General features: G+C 38.3%; 1 long non-coding RNA gene across 1 annotated transcript in view; it reads right to left on the bottom strand.

Annotated features, from left to right (window-relative positions):
* LOC132652370 (uncharacterized) overlaps positions 1-24,144 on the bottom strand; it is a 46,412-nt gene that overhangs the window by 21,231 nt on the left and 1,037 nt on the right. The gene's annotated exons all lie outside the window — the stretch shown is intronic.

Genomic DNA, 24,144 nt, shown 5'->3' on the forward strand with positions numbered 1-24,144 from the left:
TAATAGCTACAATAGTACAACATAAATAGATGGTTTTTTTGTTGTTTGTTTGTTTGTATTTTACAAATAGTAATTGTTCTCCTTTGGAATGCTTCTATTTTCTCTCTCTTTCCAACACTATTTATCCTGGCTAGAGAATGAACACTTCTAATCAATTCCAAAACAACACGTGCTGAAAACTTGAATTGCTTTGCCATTTCTTTCCTCCTAATATTACTAATATTTTTAATCACTTCTCAGCCTTTTGGCTAAGATCAAGTGTAACATTACTGTGTTTTCCTTGGGAAACATGTACTCAAAATTATTAGAATCAGCACTGCAACAAAGGATGGAAACAGCTGGGCAGATGCCCCCGTCTCATCTGCAGAAGCAGACTGTGCCTCAGTGGTCAGTTTCTAAATAATTGTCCTTCTAATTCTCTGGGAAATAGACCTTTGGCCCATATTGTAGCTATATTTGAGATTTTGCTTCACGCTTACACTCTGGGAATTAACTTGCCTATTAAGTCTTTTTACTGCTTAGCCTCTTCTTTCCACAGCAGTTAGCACAAAATATTCCAAATATACATATATTATATATATGTACATGCATGTATGTACATACATCATACATATATGTATGTACATACATGTATGATATATTTATATACAATGTATTCATATACATTATGTATTATTATATACAATGTATACATAACGTATATATGTGTGTATATGTATATATAATACAATATATTATATAAGAATATAATTATATTATATATAATATGTAATAATCTATATATTATTATATATTATATATAATTATATAATATATTATATTATTATATTACTGTATGTGTGTATATATATATATATATATATACATCACATCCATCCATTGGCTTTCTAATAACACATTTTCTTCTATTTTTTTTCTGGAAGTGAACAACTTCACAAAACTGGCAAGTATGCCACCAGACTTCCCCCTAAGCTCATGCATCTCCAAGATAAGACAATCTGAGCCCAGCAATGACCTCTCCAGACCACCCCATGACGCAGGAGAACACACCTTCAAGAAAGGGACACCTCTATATTTAAGGAGGAAGATAATGATGGGGCGGCACCCACTTAAAGCATGAGCTATGTGAAAAATGCTGTGTTGTTTAAGTACTTTTCTGATCCTGGATCCAAAGTCAGACATTTAAAGGCATCTTCCAGAATTATTTAGTGCTTCTCAAATAAATAAATAAATAAAACTCATTTTAAGTGCTGCAAGATAAACACATTAAACCAGTGTCCATTTGTAGGTTAACATTTTGGCCCTTTGATCCTACATAAAATGTTCACTTCCTTGAGTGAAAAAAGAAAGAACAAAAACAACTTCACAATTTAAAAATCATTTCGGATTCGACTTTCCTGTGATCCTAATGAGTATCAATGACCAGACTTCCTTTTTTTTTTTTTTTTTTTTTTTTTTTTTGCTAGCATTATGGCTTCTTCTTCTAATTCATACAGGCAGCTTATCACGGGTTTTAGATATCAGCAACCTTGCATCCTGGAAAAGGATTACGGAGTTGGAGCTACAGAGCATTTTCAGTTAGCATATACTATTTTATTTGTTTTCACATGGTATGTTATTTGATTTGATTTGTACAAACAACTCTGTGAGATGCACTGAAGACATTTTCTGATCCTCCTTTTCCAGAATCACACACCTATGGACAAGGTTGAATTAACAGATTCAGGGCTATAAAACTACCAAGTGGATGAACAGAGCTTGCACAGACAGCGACAGTAAGAACAAAAATGATCGAATTAGTAAAAGCAGCTAATACTGAAGGACACCTCTGTGCCACATCCTCAAGAGTACCTTTACACTGTAACAACAATCCTAGAATTCCTACAGTCTTTCCTGTTTGTGCTAACCCAAACGCTCAAAGGTGCCAATGATTTTGTTGTAACCAGGATTTAGATCACTGGCAGTATCCATTTGAGAAAAATAAATCATATCAAACATCACAACACTCTGCCAAATGCCTGGTATCCACAGTTAAACTAGGTTGTTCTCAACTCCCAATATACTCGGTTCCTAATTAAGGGTTTAAAGATGATGCTGTCCTAGTTGAATGTGTTTTATGGGAAAATTACCTGCTGCAGCAGTATTCATGAGTATGTGACTTAAGAAAACATGGGAAATATAATGATAACCTCCTGAGAATCAACTCTATTTTACCCCAAAGCAGCATGAAGATGATGTAGCTCAAGATCTCACAGAGAGTGACTGGCTAGCCAAAGCCTCTGCATGCTGGTGTCTACTCTTTCTATCACGTAAAAAGCTCTACACACATGGCACTTTCCAAAACCAACACTTTACAACTGACATATTAAATAGAAGATCCAATTCACAAGCCTTCTCTAGTAATATTGCACTTAACAAGCGCTTGGAAAATGGTTTAAGCAGTATGCTTCCTCCGTAGAACCTGCCAAACCTGCCATTAATTAGCGTACCTGCTTAATGATATCCGTTCCAATATACTGCAAGCCTCATGAGATCAAGGTCCTCATGAGATCAAGGTCCTCATTCACGTCTACATCCCTAGACTGCAGCAGTGCTAAATAGGTTTCAAAAAAATCAAGGCCGAGGTAATTTGGAGAGAGGGTTTGATTAATTCTGTATCTGGAATGTTTTTATAGAATAATGATGTAGGTTATGAGTTTCAGAGTCAGATAAACCAAGAGCCCCTAAGCCACAGTCTGATGTTAGATAATACGTTTAACCCCCTGAGTCTCAGTTTCTTCACTTCATCATTCATAAAAGTGTCCGGAGGACTGAATGGGATAATGAATGAGAAGCACTTATCATCACAATGAGCCAAATGACTTCCTAAAGCAATGACAGTTAATAAGCTAATAGCATTTAGGGGGGAGCACTTTGTATTCAGAATGAAACGCAGACCTTGTCAATACCTTCACACGGCCATAAAAAGGAGGAGCTCCAAGACAGTGATGGACAGTAGGTATTATTATATTAGCCAAATATTCTCAGTCCTCATCCCATTGCCAGAGCCAAACATATTACAGCAGAGATTCACAAGGGAACCTGCACTGTGTAGTTCCAAGTGTCATCAGGGCAGGGGTGATGTTTTCATTATACATAAAAAGAATGAAAAGGAAACAACACCTAGGCAGAGATACACTCCAAGAAGCAAAGCGGTAATCATTGCTTCAATGGTTGCGTGTGTGTGTGTGTGTGTGTGTGTGTGTGTATTCCTCCTAGACTCTGCAGCCAGTGTCTACTTTCATGCAGAGCCCACTACTTATCTAAAACAATTTTCTGTGCATTAAGTAAGATCTGTGCTTTCTTCTTCCTCCTCCCAAATTTTCTTCATTGTAGCATTTGAATGTACAAGAATTACTTAATATGAAATTATAATCAATGTCTAAACATGTCATCTTAAAACACAATTTGGAGCTAGAGAGATGGCTCATCAGTCAAGTGTGTTTGCTGCTCTTCCTGAGAATCCAAGTTTGTTTCCCAGAACCCACTTTGGGAACCTTGCTACTGCTTCTATCTTTAAATCCAGGGGAACTGAAAACCTCTTCTAGCCTCTTTGAGTATCTACATTCACACAAATCTTTAAAATCAAATTAATAAACTGTGTTGAATAAACTGTGTTCACAAATAGCTTCCATTAATTATAGGGTCACACTGTGCCATTGTGCATTTTTAACATGACTGAGGGACAAATTGCCGTTAGTTTTTAGGTTAAAGGAAGCTTATATTCTCATATCAAATACAAATAAAAGATTTCCCGTTTCAACCATCCATATCACCCTTCATTGTATACTCCTCAGTTTTCCAACACCATAAAAATGCACATCTTTAGGAACGACACTTATTAAAATACATCAACCAGATCCTATGAGAATTAAATTGTTTCATTCAATAAGTACATAGTAGAGGAAAATTACCAGTTGCCATGTGATGCTTACAGGCACATGACTACATGCTAATATGACACCTGCTCTTGTTAGCAGCCATTTTGTAGAGGTGCTCAATGAAGACTTCCAGGTCTTTTGACATTTGCATCTAAAATTCCAAAGCTGCAACCAGAGATCTGTGGTGTATTTTCCAAAACTGACATACATGGATGTGCATCTATACAGAAGAACATGCATTCACACATAGACCTCTTTCTTTACCATACTTCTATTTAAATCCATTTCTGTAGCCTCTCACATCTTACTAGTCACAAATATCACTTTCCAATATAATAACTAAATACTCCCAGGAATCTCTTCCACCAGATTTCCACAGAGTCCAGAATAAAAACCTATAAAAAAACAGCCACTGATCCTGAGTAAATTGATCTTTTTAACTGCAGTCTATTGGTTTAAGCTTATAAAGTTCACCCACAGTCACTCTGGAGTCTAGCTGTTCACGTTCCTGCTTCATCCTGAGAGACCCTCATGCTTGGCACATGTGCTTCTGATGCACGTCTCTACATTATTCACAACGGACTTAAGCAGAGCATTAGAAAAAAAAAGTCTATGGCTGCCTGTAGGGACCAGTTCCAAACTGATCATGATTACTCAGTCAATATTTTTGGCTATAGATGCTCAATCTGCGGCGGAGTCATTTAATTATACTATCAGCCAGTTCATAATTGTCCATCACTTTCTAAAAGAGCTTCCCAATACAATCAAGTCAAATGAGTGGCAGAAATTTAGCTCTAACAGGCATATCTTCCTGATGTGTAAGTCTAATAATCCTATCAAAAGTAAATTAATTTAGTTTGACATGAATTAGTTGAGAGAATCCATCATGCCTTCCAGGGATCTTAACTTCCATTTGTAAATGCGTACAGCCATCTGTTTAATAATTTCTAGAACTTTACTTAGAGTTGAGATAAGGCTTAATAGTTATTATTTCAAAGGTTTGGCTGTCTTATCATCTTGAAAAAATACCACAGGCCTGGGGAGATGGCTCAGTGGGTAAAGGGCTTGTTTCACAGACCCAAGGAACTCAGTTCAAATTCCCATGGATCTGGACATTCTATCATCCCATTGCTCCCAAATAGAGATGGGAAGCTGAGAAAGCAGAAGTTTGGGAACCATCTGGTTTGTATACAATGGTGAAAAATTAAGAGATCATGCCTTAAGTGAGGTAGAAGACAAGGACCAACATCTTAGGTAGTCCTCTGATTTCCCTAAGTATACAATGGAACATGTGACTGTACTCATTCCAGTAAGTATGTACATACACACATATACTCATGTATGTCCTATGTACACACACCATGCATATCACACACACCCACACCTTCTAAAACCTAATAGAAATTACTGACAATGAGTTACTCTGTATCAGGCCTCGTGCTACCATGCATATGAGTTCATTCATTCCTTGTAATAATAACTCCATCACATAGGGTCCATTATCAACCGCAGTTTTAAAATGGCAGGTGAAACTCCCAGGTGATTTGGTTGGTAAGAGGCTCATTGAGTAATCCTGAGGACCCAAGACTGATCCTCAGTAAGCAAGCATTTCATTTGGAGTGTGGTTGTGTGCATTTGGAATCCCAGTGCAAAGACAGAGACAAGGGGATCCCTGGGGCTTGCTGGCTAGCCAGTCTATTCAAATCAGTGAACTCCAGTTTTAGGGAGAGACCCTGTCTCAAAAATTAATCTCTGTTCTCGGAGCTGTTTGCAGACATTTTTCCATGGCATGTCATGAAACTCCTTCATTGTTTCTTATTCTCTCTGCAGTTGGTGTCACGTCTGTCTCTCAGCATTACTTGCCTTTCTACAGCTCTTTTAAAGAAACCTGCACCAATTCAAAAAATGAACACACAGCAGAATGTCTAAAAACTGAGAACTGCTGTCAGATGATGGAGTTTCTCAGACTGGACTAGAGCCTTGTCCTCATATCAAGACCATTTTAAAATGTAGAGTTAGTAAACTCGCATTAGCAACAAAAGAATAAGAATCTATCAGATCAACTAAATGTTTCATATTTCTAAAGTAACAGAAGATCTCAAATCAAAATACACAGGGTATTGGATAGAAATTGTATCCTCGATGAGTGTTTCATAAATCAAACAGAGAATATAAGAAAATATATCATGGGAACCTCCCATAAAATTCCAAACAGGACACAAAATGTAATTGAGACTATCATTTGGAATAATCCAGGTGGATCTTCCCAAGATATAATATGATTTAATGATGACTAAATGCTCTAATGACAGTTTACTTATATTGCTAACTGTGGGTATAGTTCTATGATTCAGATTTACATGTGACAGGCTTAGGTGCTTATAGAATATGTTTGCCCACAGCAGATGCAACCCTGTGCATGTGGAGACAGACCACAGTGGTTGTCCATGTTCAATGGCAGCCGCTGGAGAGGTGATGTTCTCAGACAGCAGTTTAGGGACACATTGGGAATCATTAAAACATTCTAGTGTCAAGAGTAGCAGCTAATAGTTACCTGGGAAGATGGAACCTCAAATGAAGAGTTGCCCCAATCAGACTGGCCAATGGCCATGTCTGGAAGACATTGTCTAGACTGATGATTAATGTGGGAATGCCCAGTCCATCTGGTTGGCACTATCCCATGGCAGGTAGGTGTGGGCTGTAAGAAAGCTGGCTCAGAATCAGTCAGTGAGCAAGCAGCACTCTTCCATGGCTTCTCCTTCAAGTTCCTGCCCTCAATCCCTCAACGCTGGATGGGGACCTGGGAGTGGAAGCTGCTTACACCCCTCTGCTAAGCTGCTCTGGATAAGAGTGTGTTATCAGAGCAACAGAAAAGCAAATTGAAGTTTACAGCAAAAATTAGGGTGGAGAGCAACTAAGGGAGCCAACTGATGTTGCCCTCTGTCCTCAACACAAATAAGCACTCAAACATCCAAACGTATAGTGTGAACATGCACATAACCATAAATCAAGACGACATTTGTGGCATATGAAAATACCCAGCATTAACTAATATGACCAAGAAAAGCAGACAATAAATAAATAAACTGAACATGACGATGTATGCTTTTCTCTAACTACTGAATATTTTTTAAAGATTTTTTTTTAATTTTAAGTGTATAGATGTTTTGCTTGTCAGGTGTCTATGAACCACACTGTATGCAATGTGTGAGGAAGCCTGAAGCCATTGCACCTCCTGGAACTACAACTGCAGATAGCTGTGGACTACTGTGTGGGTACTGGGAATTGAACCCAGATCCTTCCACAAGAGCAGCCAACGCTTTTTTCCATTGAGAAATTTCCCCAACACCATGACTTCTAGGTTGAAAATTACAAATGGCTTTTAAAATCTTTAATTTATATGCTTACAAAACGTAATAGAGTAAGTTTATTACATCATTTATATACCATACTAATTATGCATATATTACATGTTTTATGATGATTAATAACTCTTTGAACTCAGTTACAAACACAAGCAGACATAAATACTCTGAAACTGAAACAGTCATATACTATATACTGCAATGCACAGCAGCAAGAAGAAAATAGAGCTGGATTGACTTTTCTCTAAAGCAGCCATCAATCATCATTCAATCTAAGTCAGGAAAACTCCTTAGCATTACTCCTGAGCACTGGTCTGAAACGACACAGCATTCAGATGTATCTGCCAGAAAGAATTAGCTGTAAAATGTATCTTAAGATAATTATATAAAATGACTGTTATATGGAATTATGTGATTTGGCCCACTTATATGTTGACAGAGGACAAAGATAATAGAGCTCATGATGCTGCAGTTCACAATGAGCTTTTATCCTGACAACTACAGCACTGTTGCCCCCAAGCAATTAACTAATAAATATTTACCAAGCATATCAATACACCATAATGAAATAAAATAAAACATACAGACATTTGACTCTGGCCTAACTACAGTAAGGAAAAGGAAGGGGGAGCTTCAAAGGAAAGAAAGAAAGCCATCTGTCCTTAACTTCATTCAAAGGGGCTCTCATCTTTGTAGTTAGGGTGTCTGCCCAGCCTGTTCCCAGCAGTTGACACATTACTCAGCTGCCATAAGGAGTGATCAGCACGGAACTTGAGTTTGTGTGTTTACTAGGATATGCCCATGCCTCACTCATGGCAAGTTCTTAACAGAAGCTTGCCTAGTGAATGAAAACCTGAACATGGAGCTAGGAAGAACTCGTGGCTCAATCTATTGGCTAATCCCTCCTAGGGGAGGCTAGTCCCATTCTCATCTAATCAGTAACTGCCACACTTGTGTGCTGGGATAAATGGTGGAATAGAGAGATGGCTGGAGTGGGGTACCAGAGGGCCAATAATTGACTTTCTCTATGGTTTTAGGTGAATCTAAAATTTTGAGCAATGATGCCATGGGATAAGGAATGGGATCATGGTGGCCATGTGCTTCTTTGTGTGGACAAAGGTGGCTCAGAAAGCAAGGCTATACTGTGGTCAGCAATGGGAATTTCAGAAGACAGTTCTTATATGCTATATGCTCTACCAGCTATACTAGTGCTAGGCAAGCTTCCTGGTCCTCTCTGTTGCATGCTGGCTTCTAGTCTTACCATTTAAGCCATGTGCTGGAAAGATGAAGACTGCATCCCTCAAAGCACACAGCAAGCAGAGATTGTTTCGGTCGTCCAACCCATCAATATTTATGCAAAAGGCACTTAATCATATAAAGGTTTACAGAAAAGAAATTCTCTGTGAAAATGGATGCCTTCTGCAGATAAATTATGCCAGTATTAAAATATAAAGCACAATGTAACTTCACCTCACTTGAGGAACTTCCCTGGTGTAGACTCCTCGGCTTGGCTATGGGCCTCTTGAAGGGTTGGAGAATGTTCATCTGAGTTAGCACAAAAATGGTCAATAGGGAGTCTATCAGTAGCTAATCATTGAATGTCTAGTGTGTCTGTGAAAGCATGGGACTCATCAGGAGAAGGCTGAGGGACAGTGAGCTCTCTGTGGACATTGGTCTTTGAAGCAGACCGATTGGGAAACAAAGGCCTTCAGTGGAATGCTTCTTAGCAGTACTCATCTAGGCCAAAAGGGATGGGTGTTAAGGGGAAAGCAGAAAATAAATAAATGAGAGAGAGAGAGAGAGAGAGAGAGAGAGAGAGAGAGAGAGGGAGAGAAAAAGAGAGAGAGAGAGGGAGGGAGAAGGGAGGGAAGAAGAAGGGAGGGAAGAAGAAGGGAGGGAGGGAGATGGATTGACGGTACTTGCTTTCCTCTACCTACTGGCATGAAGATGTATCTGGCTGCACCTTTTCAGTGAAACACAATTTATCTTTTCTTGAAAACTTGAATACATTAAAAATGTCCCAGAGCCCCTTTTCTATGTCAAATATCTTGGAATTCAATTCTGGTTAACAATAATTGCTCTATTCTTGCTGGATCAAAACTGTTCCTCTTCAGAAGACAGATGGGAAAGAAAGCAATTATTTTATAAGGCAAAAATATAAACAGAATTATCTAACAAGGAACACAGAAGCATTTTCCTAGGAATAAACAGTTCTCTATTATTTTCTGGCTTAAAACATCCAAGTGCAAACACTAGACAAATGCTGAAAATCATTTTAACATGATGCAGAAATAATAGAGGGGCTTGGCCTCGTATATCTAATCTACTGCCTAAGTGTGTAATTAAACATTTAGTGTCTCATAAAGGTAAAGAGTGGCCAAGAATAAGAACTGGCAGGCTACAAGGTCTGTATCTGTGATATAGACCAGGATATACAACAAAGAAGATCAACTCCCAATTGTCAGTGGATCTAAAGAAATATTAGTTTGTACATATGTCTGTCTCTAACTATGTCCCAGGATAAACAAGCACAGCTTGCCAAAGTCTCCTGCCGTTAACATAGCTGGGGCAGAAATGGGCAAATCAAACACAGACCTAAAAGGATCTTGAAGTCAGGGGTAATAGGACTCCTTTATGGGCATACCTAACTTCAAGACAGCAAAGAAGTGTGATCCTATCATCTGTTACCAAAAAGGCAAAATAAAAGAACTGTATATTGATGTGCTGACTCTAAGAAAATGCTCAATGAATTAGAGACAAAGATTTCCTTAGTGACTTCCTACAAGATAATCTTTTTCATATAGATAGTTTGGGTTGACATAAAAGTGTGTTCACAAGCACATATGGGAAAAATTATGAGAGTGAGTTTTGTTGACACTCTTCTGCTAGTTTCTTCATCATTCTTATTTTCTATATGATAATCCTCATAAGATCAGTCACTTATTGTACTATAACTAATATTATACTAATTTACATCTAATACTAATATTATAGAAGTTCATGAAAACAAGTGAATGAACTCTATTAAGGAATGGCTTGATTGTCCACCAAGGTTTTAACCACCATCATCAGCAACAACAACAGCAACAACAACAAAGACAATGTATTTAGTTTTCAAGAATTCATTTCATACTAAGAAGCTAAACTTAATGAGCCATAGATTCTAAAAACCAAAGAGTAGACTCATTAAAGACTTTTAAAAAAATGCGATATCCACACTTACACACAAGGGTTTGCTTTTCTCCTAAGACCACAGGCATCTAGTCCCTATCAAGTTCTTTGAACTTGGCCGGTAAAGATGGTATGAGCAAAGAATGGCAAGGTCATGTAGCATTTAAGGGCACTGGGGTAAGGAGATCATGTTTTCATCAATGTTACGCTTTTTGTTTATGTGATTCTTTTTCTTGTTCCCTCCTAGAGATCCAGGTAGACCTAGAATCAAGGTGTCTTCTGCTTAACCACACTAAGCACTTCTGCACAGAGTTCAGTGAATCAATACCAACCCTGGGAACCTCTACCCCTCTCCAGCTGAAAACTAAGATGGGAAATTTCCACAAACTGAGGGAGGAATTTAAGAAAGTGAAGAAAAGCCTGAAATGTTCTGAATCGCTATATCTGACTCACGAGGCTGAGGGAGAAGTGTTGAATGAACAGCAGAACATGCCTGCTACACACTGTGTAGGTGTATAGTATGTGTAGGATCCACAGAGTCCCACATAAAGTAAAGAGCCCTTAGCTGATTCATCAGACCTTACCTCAACACTCACAGGGAGGAGCAAGGACTCATTCCAGGGAGGAAAAAAGAACCGATTCTCTGTGGTTATTTTAGCATCCTCTCATGGCCACAGCCAGTTCAGGAATGAAGGGCAGCATTTAGACAATGAACACAAACATCTACTGTATCCAGAAAGTACCTGGAAGCTTCAGTGTGTTAAGACCTAAATAGACCAGGTCCAAGCTATTTTAAATAATGTTATAAATCTACACAGAGACCACTTGAGGTTTGTCTATGGGAAAAAAACAGAACAGAAACCATCCACAGTAAATACTGTAAAGCGGGGTTTAGTAGATGTTTAGTGTGTGAAAAATCTGCCTCAACTTTGAAAAACTACCTCAACCATGGTTTACTTCAATACAATAAGAATAATATCAAAACCCATATGTGAGGTTGCACAGACTACATTTCATTCACTCCTGCCCCGTTTACAACTGATTCACCTAACAAAGGAAATGGCACTCATCACACATGTCCCAAGCGTGCTTGCCATTTGCCTTTCCTTGATACCAGAAACCTATTTCTCTGGTGCTTCTCTGGTGCATGTGATCTCCCCAATCTGGGCCACAGCCAGGTAAGGAAAACATGAGGTCTTCCCTGGCACTGACATTATGAAGTGATGGGAGAAGGAAAGTAAAGGAGAAGAGAGGAAAAGAGAAAAGACTATGGGCTCGGCATGGAGGATGTAGCTGTGGAAGGCCCAGAACAATGTTGTCCTCTCCAAGATACTGGAGAGAGAAGCAAATACCTCAATGATATTTTTCACCTCTATCTATTTACAACTGAAGTCCCTTCTCAGATTTCTCAGTGGCATTAAACCAGTTTGGGTTAAAGATATTTCACTTGCAACTCAGAAAATCTCAAGTTACAGACTATTTAAAATTTCATATTTTTTGTTTGTTTGTTTGCTTGCTTGCTTGCTTGCTTTTTTCATTTGGATTATGAGTGATACTCCAAATATTTCCGAGGGTTGTTTACAGGATTCAGCAGTATAGTACATGAAATCTGTCTACTTCAGGGTCATAGTTTTAAACACCTAACAATAATTGGTTTTAATGAAACATCACTATTGATCAGTGGTAAATGCATTGCTCATGAGTAAGTTCAGCTTTTCATTACTCTAACAAATTCCTGAAGTTATCAACTTATTAGAAACTTTTTAAAAAAGTTATTTGGGCTCAGACAATTTTTTTTAAGGTTGGTCCCTGTGGCAGTTGGGCCTATGACCATGTAGCCTGTTATGGTGGGCATGGCAGAGGAGTTTATTAAGCTGACAGCAAGAAAGGAAGTGAAAAAACATACCAGAGCCCCACAATCCTGTTTGAGGGTATGCCTGTTCATACCTCATTAGGCCCCCAATGAGGACTCCCATTCGCCCCCCAGTCTTCATCATCCCAGTGTCCTATCATCTCGAGTAGTACCACAGATTGGGTGATGAGTTTCAAATACATGGCCCACTAGGAGATGTTCCAAGTCAAACAACAGCATTACACTTCAGTGACAGTAATGCTTTGCAGCAACTGGGACAGCGAGAAAACTTACTTCCAGTCTGAATGTTAGACTCTCAAAGAAGGATGCAAAAGTAAGATCACTGGTATTTTATTTAACATGTACAAAGATACTTTTTTACCTTGAAAATACTCCTAATCTGTGACATAACTGATACACTACACAATTACGCTCATCTGAAAGTCATAAGGTCTCTGAAGATCTTAACTGATCTTGCTAAAATTACACACATAGTAATTTTAATTTGGTTACAGAATTTCAACTGAACTACCCAAATTTACATTTACAGAGAAAAATCTCATTTGAAACCTAAGAACTTCTTTCTTTCTTTCTTTCTTTCTTTCTTTCTTTCTTTCTTTCTTTCCTTTTTTTAAGCCCATTACCCAAAGGTCATTGTCTGTATCAAATTTCATTCACATTCCACCTAATATGTTAATGGTGGGATGAAAATTGTCAAACCATTAAGTTACACTATTTCTGAAATAAGAAATACAACGAGTTAACTAAATGCAGACACATTCAAAAGAATGTGGAAGACCTACGTGTTTGCTCTATACACAAGTTACTCTGCCATGATATGCCTAAACACAGTAAAAAGACACGTATGGAGATCTCAGCTCCGTTGGAAATTTAAAGAGCTCACTCTGTCTAATCCTCAGAAATGCCTTCTTTGGATTAGCCACTCAGCTCAAAAGATACTAAAACCAACTCAGCCAGTAGCACATCACTTGGGAAAATTTATAAACAAGAAAGTAGAAAGGGGAAAAATGACACTATTTTATAAAAAAAAAAAACACTACAAAATGTACAAAATGCATCCAAAATATAAAAGAATTTCTCAAAGGAAGAAGTCTAAATTTTTACCAAATCAAAGAAGTCAAACTCTGGGGAGAGAGAACTTCAAAAGTAGGGTACAAGTTCAAAGTCAAGAGAGTGGAGAGCATGCCCAGTTCTGAGATCTGACGGCTCTTGAACACCAGTGCGCCAGAATGCCAGTGGCCAGAGGAGGTGGCAATGAAGCCAGGAATGTACCAGGATACAGACCGAAAGGCCTTGAAATGTGAGCAGTCTCTAGTAGCAACTTCCAGAGTCCCTGTCTATCTCGCTCCACCTAGCTCTATATCCCGGCAGGCTGATGTCTAGGGACCTTCTCAACAGATTCCCTTTGCCCTTTAACTTCCAGATAGTTTTGCAGAATGAATAAGTCAGAACCTCTCTCTACATGGCTTCTCCTTGCAGGCAGAAAGCTAGGCTCCGTGACCCAAGGTCCCAGCTTTTATCACAAAAGCGTTGTCCTAGCAATACCACTTCACCTCACATCAGTCACCACTCCACTTTTCTAGGCCCTGTAAGCTATGAATTACAACAACTTCCTGATGCTCTCCACCCCTGGTGATCTGCGTGAGTCATGGTAATCTTCCACTGTGTCCTAACTTTTTCAATCACCCCCTTAAAATAACGCCATCTGTTTCTAGCAGAGATTAAGATGGACTCAAGCGAGATACCAGAAACCAATTTTCCTTTTAAATAAGTGGTTAAGATAAAAAGAGATAGACTCCCATGGATTACAACCACCTTTAACTACAGTTCCAGAGAATCTGGCATCAGTTTCCGGCTTTTATTAGTACCTGCGTGCATGTAGCACACAAAAGTATACCCAGGCATGTATGTGTGCGCACACACATATACATAAAAGGATAGAAATGTTTAAAAATGAGTGGCATGATGAGGAAATGGGAATGTGGGGAAACTTTCACTGGGTGAGCAGAATACTGCAAATGGAAGGGAGAAAAGAGGGTTAAATGACATTAAAGATGTTTGTAAATGCCACAGCAAACTTTTATTGTGAAAGACATCTCTCACTTCAGATACAGGACTTAGAGGAATCAATCTGTGTCTGACCTGGAAACCTCCTCCTTGATAACTAGTTTCTTAGTATGTAAAGGTGCACAAGCTGCCAAGAGAGGAAAGCAATCAATATATTCCTACCCAACTGTAAAGCCTATGAACCAAAATGACAAGTCTGGCAAGATATATCCAGTGGTGCAACAGTAGCACATACATCTTGGAGGTAACCAAAGCTGTCTAATTGGAGTTAAGGCCCTCTCAACAGGAAAGAATTCATGCCGGGTACTGTAGGCCTGGTAAATTGTCTGTGGCTGATGGAGTCATGGATCTTGGAAGAGAACCTACTGCTGCCACTTTCTGAAACCGGTATAATTCCTAACTGCATTCCAAATACTTATCCTTATTCCCACAGACAGGAAAAAGTGCTCCAGACCCTGCGTCTAAGTAGTTTCTTTTTGCAGGGTATGGAGATTAGTACAGAAATCTATTATTGCTGAAAATGCAGAGAACCACAGATTCTGGGAGAACCCAACTGCAACTAAGTCATTTACAGCACAACCCCAACACTTAAGGCTAGGGAAACACCCCGGAAGAGAGGGCAGAAAGATAGTAAGAAATGGAGGTCCAGAATATCTGCTGTGAAATTTTGTATTCTATTTAGGACAGGGAAGTTGTACCCAAGAAATCTCCACAATATGGTAACCTAAAGGAGGCCAGAACAAGGTAACACTTGTTGACATGACAAGATAGGTAGGGAAATTTCACAATTCCCTACCTCAAAATGAAGAGTTAGAGATAATAAATGACTACTGAAAGAGAAAAAAAAAATCAGTCTTCTTCAGTGTTGATCCCTTGATAGGTTTTCCAATCCTAAGCAGTCAGCCTTAAGCACATACGCGTATGTACAACATTAGATGGACTCAATAGATAGATAGATAGACAGATAGATAGATAGATAGAAATACCCTCTGATGCAATTATTCTACCTAAGTTGTCAAAATTGGTTTTCTAATTTTGCAATACATAACTGTGTCTGATAAAGTCAACACATTCTTTAGTGCATCCTGTTCAGGATTAAGGACGTTATTTTCCTACTGTTATTACATTATCTTTCACTCATAATCTATAAGTGCTAAATTTCCTGAATGTTAAGATAAACTATACTAAATGTTAAACTAAACAATTCAATAAGTTCTATATGAAATCATGATTCATAAAAAGTTGGTGATAATTAAATACATCTGAAGTATCAAAAAGAAAACAAATCTACAAATTAACATTAATGGAAGAATATTAAAACTATAAAACTTTAAGGATGAAAAAAATATGGAACAACTATCAGATACACAAAGAATACCACCTAGTCAAACATAACAGGCTCAGGGTATACCAGGCAACACATTCACTTATACATGAAAACAAAGAACATCTCTAGCACAAAGGTTAATCACCACTGACTTTTATAACTAGCTAAACTATCATTCTCAGGCCTGTAAAACATGGGGGAGTCTCTTCATTCTGCTAAGTTTTTCTACTGTGTTTAAATGAGAGACAACATAAGCATTATGGAGAGATGTCTTTCTTTTTGAATTGCAGTTCATATATTTGGGAAATAGCACTTCAAAGCACCTATCTAGCCACCTTTGTATCAAAATGTGGCTATGTTCAATCTCAATTTAGAATGAGGAAGGATTTTAGAAAAGGGTATGAGTGATACAAAGAGAAGGCATCCCTTAACTCATTCTTCTCTAATTGTTGTAATGTGCTGTGTGTCTGTGTCTCAAAATGAGGGAGCTGGATAACTGGCTCAGTTAGTTGTCTGCCTCATAAGCATGAATACACAAACTAAATTTCCACTACTCAAATAAAGCAGCATGCACTTTACTCCTAGTTTGGGAAGGTGAAGGTGGGAGGATCCCCAGCATGCACTGGCCAGCACATCTAGTGAAACTGGAAAGAAACAGGTTCAGTGACAGATTGTTAAAGAGAGAGAGAGAGAGAGGTAGCAGGATGTACTGACATATGTAGAAGTATGTGTGTCTGTTGTTCATACTTTAATTGTATGCTAACAATTAATTTTAAAAAGGTCATGAATTTAAAATAAAGCAAAGAGCTGTAATGGTTTGGTGGGAGAAAAGGGAAGTGAGGAATGATGCAATTATATTATTATCTCAAAAAATTAAAGAAATCATTTCAAAAGAAGGTAGAGAACACTGAAGAGAGCTACCCTACATTTCTCCAGCCTCCGTAAACATGTACACATTGGTTTAGGGACACATGCAAACTCACATATACACACTTACATATACAGAGAAAATAAGTAAATATTTTTAAAACAACAAAATGAAAATGTTTAGTAATTATTTTGAGTGAGGACCTATCATAAATACCATGTGTTTAGACACAAAAGGCCTCATTTTAACTTCTTCAAAAAGTAAAATAAAAACATATGTTAAAGGACTTAGAAAGAAGAAAAGGTGTAGCAGAAGAAACAATGTTATCACAGAAGTTGAACAATAAGCTAATAAACTTAACTAATGTCAAAAACTACTTTTAAGGTTAAAAAGAATATAAACCGAAGAATGCAAAAAAACAAAATTGCTAAGCTACAAGAGGGTTTATATGGTGTATAACAGGCAAAACATACTAATTTCTGCATATTGTCATGAAGCATGCATCACTCTTAAAATGTCCCCACTATATTGAAAAGGGATCCATATTGTTGGCGGCCTTTAGCTTACCAGCAATTACAAAAGTCTTTAGGCAGAGGACTCAATAGCAGCGGATCTGCAGAGGAAAGACCCTTATGCAGCTTCAGTGAGATTTGGAAAAGAGATTTGGGATGTCAGAACTAGGTAAACTGAAGTGAATGAAAGGAGGGTCCAAGGCTTAGATGCACATACATAAGTCCCTCTAAGACAGGCTTGTTGTCACATTCTCCTTGTGTGCATGACACATTTGCAAGAAGTATTCAACAAATGTTTCAGTGTATCTGACAAATTTCATTTGAAGTGTCTATAGTACCTAGGGACAAATAGTAGGAACTGTTCATATAAATCTAAAATTCATGAAAAGGATGAGGGCTGACATTTCCACCAGATTGAGAACTGCCAATGAGGCCAGTGAGAGGACTGGGAGATGCTGAGCAAGACGACTAAAATGGAGGCATAGAAAAGCCCCCAAACAGCCCATAACTAAAGGAGCAATGCATGACAGAAAGGGAGGAGCCAACAGGAGCAACCAAGAAAAGTGCTGGGAAATGAACCGGGACAGCAGCAACAATATTTGGTTAATCAAATTAATTAAAAATCTGGAATTAGTTAAAAGAGAGAGAACAGAATGAAATTGAAAGTACATAGGAAACACACTGACACAATCTCTGCTTACAAAAGCTTGAAGATACTACCACATGTTTTTTGGTGTTGTTGTTGTTTGTTTGTTTGTTTGTTTTTCCTTAAAGAGTAGAACTTCTCCTACAGTTGTTAAAGTTGAGTTTCCCTTCAGGGTGAGGATGAAGAGAATACTGGAGCTCATAGAATCCTGATATCCCAGAGATTAATTTACTTCTTTGGTTTTGGCCTATGGGTTTTGATAAGGTTTTCTCTGCATGCAGAGCATTTATTTAGGCATTAAAATTATAAAAGTAAGAAATCTCCTTACTACATCAAGACCCCATCTGATGAAGCTGACAAATAGGACCAAAGGCCCAACTTCTATCTCTAGCCCCCAGAAATTATTAACAGAGTTTCTGCATTGTACTGATGTAATCTTAGACACACAACCTCTTTTGGGACTACAATGAACAGAGTTTATGCATCTCTCCTCTAAGTCGTAGAAAACTAAAACTCATTCTTAAACTTTCTAATTTATTTGGAAATAAACTATTGCATAGCAATTGCTTAGGAAGAATAAAATACCCCCAAAGTACCAACTACAGATTTATATTAAAAGTAGGTTTGACTCCATTTTTTCCAAATTATTACCTGTTCATTAGGTAAAATAAATCAATGATAAATAATTGTATCATAAATTAAATGCATATGTGCATATGCTTAGACAAATTCATACATGTTTTTAATCTTGTCCACAAAGTATAAATTGCAGTGCCTTAGAGAATTCTTCAAGTTCTCAAAGTCCTGCTGGAGCTAAGGTCTAGGATGTCATTTAAGTTATATATTTCAGCTATTAAAGTCAATGTTCTGACAAGCCCTTTGGCTGGGATCCCAGGGCATGAATCTGCCTTAAACCGACATAATAATGTGTCAGAAGGCTATATGTCAATCAACCTAGAGAGGAACCCTAGTCCCAATTTGGTATTGTCAGCTGCAGACATTAAAACCAGCAACAGTTAATTGTTACCATTTCAAGTGGAAATCCTGATGGAAGAGGGAGGAAGGTGTCTAGGTTCAGGAGATAAAGCTGTTAATTGCCACCCTTCTGTGAAGATTTGTTTAATAATGAAAACAATGTGTCTAATCATATAATGTTTCTATTTGTTTCCTAAGGACTCTTCAGAGAAAGTTTCTGTCCTGGCTAGACTTCAGCTGCTACCGACTGTGCAGGGACAAAAGAAGAGCAATCCAGGCACTTGGTGCAGGCAATAGCTCAAAGTGGCGCTGCAGACACAGGCCCAGGGAGGAGTCAAGGGCTGGACTCACAGTTTAGGGGGAAAGTGGAAAGTGTCAATTACTCAGTAACAACAAGGTCATGTGGAGTTCTGATGTAGCTCATGAGAGAAGATTCAGAAGGGAGATAAGCAAAGTGAGAAGGAAGAGAGAAGGAGGAGAGGAGGTGAAGAAGGGACTGAAAAGGAGAGGCCCTTAAGAGCAAAGGAGCTTTCTGGAAGGCTTGAACCCTCACCAGGTCTGTCAGCAGCAAAAAAAAGTTACTTCCTGATTAGTTAAAATGGCCACTGTGGCCAAAGAAGAAAACCAGAGAAAAGTATGACACAGTTCAACATTTCTGAAATGATGTTGTCCATCATGTTACCGACCTCAAGAACATGTTTTAGGGAGCAACAGCGGTGCAGTGCCCCGTGCATGTCAACAATGTGTGCATTATTCTTTTGGAGTTTTATTTTGCATCATTTGATGAAAGGAACATAATAAACTTGCATTTTTCAGCTTCTTTAGGGCCAATTAGTGGGTACGTGCTAGTGCACCTATCTCGCTGCAAACGAAACCAAAAATTCATACATTACTTTTTAAAAGTAGCTTGTCTTATACATGGCAAAGTCCAATTTCAACTACCCCATCGAGCTCGCCAAGTTCACCAGGTACCACACCACTTCTCCCATCTGTGGACCTATAAACAGGCGCCTGCCTGGTCAGTCATGTGCCGCTCACACGTCTTCTGAGCCGTCTTCCACTGCCCCTCACTCCTCCACTGAGTATATCATTTATACTCCTTGAAAATATACTTCAGACGCTTTCTTTCAGCAGTTGAACCATCTAAACAGAAATCTATGATATATACCTCTCCAGGTATGTTTTGTACCTCTAATGTATTTTGGAAAAGTTTTATCAGCTACTGTGTTATTGCGTGCCGTGTGTCTGTGTGTGCAGTGTGTGACTCTGTGTTTCTGGGGAGCAATGCCTCTCAGACCCAACTCTCCAAACCTAGAGAACCAAGAAGACAAATCATTTGCGACATCCAATAAATCATCTGCCACCGAAGTATTTGTCGAGAGAGAGAGAGAAGAGAGAGAGAGAGAGAAATCTAAAATATAATCAGTTCTCAAAACCCACTTTCATGTCAAAAGGGAAAGAAAAGTAACTACCTAAGTACTGGGCCTACGTTTCCATGACTCATAATTTTAAGGACATTTGGCTCTTATAAACTTGAATCCAGTTTCTTTCTAAATAAGCATGTAGGAAAAACCTTTTTTTTCCAGCTTTCAAATTCTGATGTGAAATTTAAGTTACATATTTGAAAGAACGGATGATGAGAGACAGACGAACATGGATGGTGTTCAGCAGAATCTCAGGAAACAGCTGGATCAAACCAAAAGAAGTTGCCGTGATTGAAAACAAAACTCCACTTGCAGAAATAGATGAGCTGGGATCTGGAGCCAGTGAGCACATGCTGATTGTGTCCATATAGAGAGAGTGCATGTCACAGACAACAACTCAACTTCAGGCACCAATGGCACACTGAGAAAATCCCTGGGCTGTTTGCAACTCTCTATCATATCTCAGAGAAGTTTTGCTTGCTTGCATAATACCAAGACAAAAGACCAAGTAAAGGACAACCTAACAGCTAGGTACTACTTTCTGTTTTAACTGTTTCATTTTAGGAGAATATTAACTATTTGTTTAGAATGTCATGTATTGTCCAAAAGAATCTTCACTATGTAAAGTCCCTCATAGATTTTCTTTACTCACTAACGTCTTCCATGCAATTTCAAATACTGTATGTTTTAATACTGTATGTTTTATCAAACTTCAATTTACTTAACACCTTCATTAATCCTACTATGAAATAAGAGTATATGTGCTTGTTTTCTTCCAATAATAATAAGGTATACTTTTCACTTAAAAAAAATGTATCACCAAAGGTCACCTTGAACTACCAAAAATGGGGGGTGTGGTATCTTAATGAAAGCATCTAACCTATAAGTAATTTGCTCAGCCATACTGCCAAACACACAGCTACTGTAAAGTTCAGACTTATTTTCAGGTGCCACTGAGTCTAAACAAAGATTGTAAGAAATCAAACAGATAGGAGAGAGCTTGAACCAAATGAGTAAATTGAATCATTATCTTAAAAGCAGCATCCTTCTTGGAACAAAGTAGAAGAAACTATCAAAAGAAATCCTTAAAGCACCTCCATTTTTGCATGCCAAAAAGAAAGAATTAGGCTAGAATAAATATATAAATAACAGTATGCTCTGTGTTAAGCCAGTAACAAAGGAACCCCTCAGAGCAGTAAAACAAAGTCCTGTCAAATCCCCATTTCTTACAAAATAGCAGGAAGATCTTTTCACAATGGTGGAAACTGTATTTATAGCAACAGAGCGAAGAGTTGAGATAAAAGCCGAAAGGATTAAAGTCAAAGCCCCAGCTCGTCGTGAGTTATGGTTTTGATTCTTATTCTTATTGTGGTCTGCAAATATTAAGACAGAAAATACTTCCATTTGATTGTGGGATCCTCTGAGACTCTACAACCTCAGAAGAGCAGATGAAACAGATGAAAACGCATCTGGCCTGGGAGCGGACTCCATATTAAATGGCAATGCGCAAAGTAACAACTACAACTGCAGAAGGCCTTGGGGGAGGGGAGGAGGCTAAAGGCTGAAATTCTGCAACTGATGCAGGGCAGGCAGAGAAAGGGAAACAAGAGGGGGAGGAAGAGGGATGGGGGGATGGCATTACTGTCTTAAGATGGCAGCCTGTTTATAACTACTGCATTCCTTAAAATAGCAGAAGGCAAATACGACCCCATCCCTCCCCTCCAAAGCTAAGCAAGCCCACCACCGCACACAAGCATGACACGCCCCGAGGAAATCCTACAGCTGGTCACTACATCTCTATCTGCAACAGAATCCTTGGAGCTGCCACTCAAGAGTTACAGATCTGGAGCCCTGCACAGTTTCCTCACAAAGAAAGCAGTCCAAAAATTCTCTTGTCAACTAGAAATTCTTTCTCACTGCAGAAAAGAAATTTTCTTCTTTCACATGTTTTTGTTTTCCTTCAAATGGAAGCAAAGCCACATTTGAAACACAAGCACTGAAAATACCTTATTTTGCATTTTCTCTCCCCTTTTGTTTTCATGTCTAAAGAACACACCATACTCCAGGAGATTGTAGGCACACAAGGTACGAACTGCAAGCTTTTCCTTAAACTTAATTGGAGTATCCCATCTTTAGTTCCGCTACCTGAGAAGAACCCAAACCAGGCTTAGTGTCTTGTTCTTCATCCCATTCTTAATCTATACTTTTCAAATAAGATGCCTGGTTTAACATTTGATACAGAAAAGGCTCAAACAGCAGTAAAACTCAGCAGGAGCACAGGAAAATGTGGAATAACAGTGTCTCTCTCCCAAATAATTAAAAGGTCTTGTTTTCCCCCGTGAGTGTAAAATAACAATACCATTAAGTATTAGAGTAAAGATACTTTACCATGCAAGTATGGAAGAGAGCTCAAGTCCACATACACTCATGCAATCACAGAGAGAGAGAAAAAAAAAGGTAGCTATTGCTCAAATGGATCATTTTCTCCTTTATTCACTTAAATAAGTTAAGAATTATCATAATTCACTTTTACAAATCACAAATTTCTGAAAATGATATTTCCAGTACAATTACTTGCTATTTCATCAGGTATTTTATTTCAACTGTCACATTTTGAACACAGAAACATTTGTACAACTACCAGGGGGAAAATAACTTGAACCAAATTGAAAAATTACCATAACTACTAGTTCAATATGTCTGGTTAAAATAGAGACATCTGTTCTATCATTAAATCTTTTGTGTTGATGACTTCTAATGTGCCTTTGCCCATTAATAAAGTTTGCAAGAGAGGACCCAAAAAACCCCAACTTTCAAACAAACAAGCAAACAAACACCACCAAAAAAAAAAAAAAGAAGAAAGAAAGAAAGAAAGAAAGAAAGAAAGAAAGAAAGAAAGAAAGGAAAAATACTATGAAATCTATTGGAAGACGTATCAGTGTCTCTGTTACCGTTCAGTCAAATGAAGCTCAGTTCTTCTGGATTCCATCAGAATAATGATATCTATTAGATAACTCTCTGCAGGCTTAATTCACGAATCGTTATTTTTAAATACTTATAAATCAGCTCATTGTGCGGTTGTTTAGAACGTATACACTGAAACTCTCTAATAGCCCTTGATTGCTACTCCAAGGAACCCGAATAATGCGTTTTCAGAAGCCTTGCACACCCACACACAATTCTGAATTAATGGCCAAGCAAACAATAAGTAATGTACTTGTACGCTAGGAAAAAAAAAAAACAGTGATAGTCAAACTGCAAACTGGCATCGCCTTAACACCCAGTGCTTATTCCGCCAGAACTAAGTTTCCTTGCCCAGGCAGTTCATTAAAGAGTGGCTATCACCTGCCCATTCATCCACAGACAGTGATTTAGTGATTAACACAATCACAGATAAGGGCAGAAATGATAACATACACCAAGGCCAAATTAAGAGATGAAGTAGTAAAAGAGGCTGCCCACTGCTGCTCCCAATAACCAGATTGCAATTAAAAAGGACTTTTGTCACTTCTTGGCAGGGCAATGGGGCCAATTATCTAAAGCCCTTTGCTAGAATCCAGATACATAGCAGCAAAGCCCTTCAAGGAAACTCAGATAATTACTTTTGACAAATGTTCTCCTTGAGCATAAGAGTTACTCAAAAGCTTTTAAATTTTACTACAGTTATGCTAAACAATCTTGAATAAAGTCAACCCAATAACCAGCTCTAGGTCTCCACCCCCACGCCCCCCCTCAATCCCAAGACATACAAACTGCTTTCTTTTGGCCAATTTATAACAGATAGCAAGTTGGTGAATAAATATTTAATTTATGCAGTCAAAGCTCTAAAAGGCAGAGCTTCGAATGCAATGCCTTGCGTTCCCGTGAGACTGCCTGTACAAAAATACCCTTTTAAAACACACACAGACACACACGCACATAAAAACGTTTACAGCTGTCCTTTAAACGACTGGGGGGGATAAGAAAGAGAAACCCCCCGAAGCACACACACACACA

This window comes from Meriones unguiculatus, chromosome 2, assembly GCF_030254825.1.
Source record: "Meriones unguiculatus strain TT.TT164.6M chromosome 2, Bangor_MerUng_6.1, whole genome shotgun sequence".
Lineage (NCBI taxonomy): Eukaryota > Metazoa > Chordata > Mammalia > Rodentia > Muridae > Meriones > Meriones unguiculatus.